This window comes from Otolemur garnettii, unplaced genomic scaffold (assembly GCF_000181295.1).
Source record: "Otolemur garnettii isolate 467f Iridium unplaced genomic scaffold, OtoGar3 scaffold00024, whole genome shotgun sequence".
Classification (NCBI taxonomy): domain Eukaryota; kingdom Metazoa; phylum Chordata; class Mammalia; order Primates; family Galagidae; genus Otolemur; species Otolemur garnettii.
Window position 1 is genome coordinate 21,140,180 of NW_003852419.1, and position 2,288 is coordinate 21,142,467.

At 50.8% G+C, this 2,288-nt stretch overlaps 1 pseudogene; it reads left to right on the forward strand.

Annotated features, from left to right (window-relative positions):
- Positions 1 to 525: 525 nt before the first annotated feature.
- Positions 526 to 1,401, forward strand: LOC100946819 (annotated as a pseudogene).
- Positions 1,402 to 2,288: the final 887 nt, after the last annotated feature.

Here is a 2,288-nt window from a genome sequence, read left to right on the forward strand (position 1 = left end):
TGATGTGTTCTTAGCACTAGATCAATTCCTGACATGTGTTAGGAAATTAATAAATACATTTGAATGAAAGAAAGTTCAAAACTTTGAAGTTTCAAAACAATGTTTGTTTGGAGACATTAATGACAGAAATGAGGAAAATCTGTAAAAATTGTATCTGTGTCACACTGGGTGCAGTGGCTCACACTTGTAATCTTGGCACTCTGGGAGGCTGAAACAGGTGTCAGGAGTTCCAGACCAGCCTGAGCAAGAGTTAGACCCCATTTCTACTAAAAAGAGAAAAACTCCCCAGGCATAGTGGCGGCATGCCTGTAGTCTCAGCTACTTGGGAGACTGAGGCAAGAGAATTGCTGAAACCCAAGAGTTAGAGGTTGCTGTGAGTTACAATGATGTCATGGCACTCTACCCAGGGCAACAGAGTGAGATTCTGTCTCAAAACAAGAAAAAAGAATGTGACCATGTGAGGCTGGGGAATTCATGTGGAGGTCAGAGTGGAAGCAGGTGTGAGTGTGTCCAACAGAAGGAAACATGGCTGCCAAAGTGTTTGAGTCCATCGGCAAGTTCGGCCTGGCCTTAGCCGTTGCAGGAGGCGTCGCGAACTTTGCTTTGTATAATGTGGATGCTGGACACAGAGCTGTCATTTTTGACCGATTCCGTGGAGTGCAGGACATTGTGGTAGGGGAAGGGACTCACTTTCTCATCCCATGGGTACAGAAACCAATTATCCTTGACTGCCGCTCTCGACCACGTAACGTACCCGTCATCACTGGTAGCAAAGATTTACAGAATGTCGACATCACGCTGCGAATCCTCTTCCGGCCTGTGGCCAGCCAGCTTCCTCGAATCTTCACCAGCATTGGAGAGGACTATGATGAGCGTGTGCTGCCGTCTATTACTACAGAGATCCTCAAGTCGGTGGTGGCTCGCTTTGATGCTGGAGAGCTAATCACCCAGAGAGAGTTCGTCTCCAGGCAGGTGAGCGAAGACCTTACGGAGCGAGCAGCAAACTTTGGGCTCATCTTGGATGATGTTTCCTTGACACATCTGACCTTCGGGAAGGAGTTCACAGAAGCGGTAGAAGCCAAACAGGCGGCTCAGCAGGAAGCAGAGAGGGCCAGATTTCTGGTGGAAAAGGCCGAGCAGCAGAAAAAGGCAGCCATTATCTCTGCCGAGGGTGACTCCAAGGCCGCAGAGCTGATTGCCAACTCACTGGCCACAGCGGGTGATGGCCTGATCGAGCTCCGCAAGCTGGAGGCTGCAGAGGACATTGCATTCCAGCTGTCGCGCTCTAAGAACATCACCTACCTGCCAGCGCGGCAGTCTGTGTCCTCCAGCTGCCCCAGTGAGGGCCTGCCCTGCCCGTACTCCTCAGGCAAACTGGGCCACAGCCCTGATGATGATTAACACCACCTCCCTTCTGCCCCCACCCAGAAATCACTGTGAAATCTCATGATTGGCTTAAAGTGAAGGAAATAAAAGTAAAATCACTTCGGATCTCTAATTATCCAATGAAGCTCTTTCATTCTTCTCACACCCATCTACTTTTTAAACCACCTCCCTACCAAAAATTGCCAAGTACCTACACAGACCAGCTGTGGGTCCCAGTTCCAGGCCTGGGGGAGCTCCATTCTAGGCACTGACTGGCAGTTAGCAGAACAGAGGCAGGGCAGGGCATGTGTGGACCAGGGAGCACAGTTGTCAGCCTGGGCAGATGTGTAGTCTCTCCGTGCTATCTGCTGAAGGTTTGAGGATGTGGCACATGCAGGTCCACTGACAATGCAGCCTCAATTTTTCCAACAGTTCCCGCACCGACGCAGCTGAAGAGAGGTGCTGGGGAATGTCAGAGAGGGAGTGATCTGTCTCTTTCCACAAGGCTGATTCTCTTTAACTGTGCGACCAGCAGAAGCAGGTGTGTTCAAACAGGGCATGGATCGAAGAATCTGCCCCTGTTGAGATAGGTGGGCCTGACTGAGCTGCCCCCCAGGGTCCCCAAACTGGGATGGACTTGGAGAGGGAGAGAAGAGCCCTGGACTGAGATGTGAGTCTCTCCAAGACTTCCTCTCCACGCCCACATTGGTCCTTCTCAAATACCCAATGGAATTCCAGCTTGAAGGATTGCATCCTGCCGGGCCAAACACGCCTGCCAAAGACGTGCCCATCTTGAGTTCCTGGTTCCCTCCTTCAGAAACTGCCCTTCTGGAGGGCTCTGTGCCTGTGCTTTGAAGGAAATCACCACGGGAAGAAAACAAATGTATGTAAACTCCTGTCAATAAATGACACGCAGACCTTCC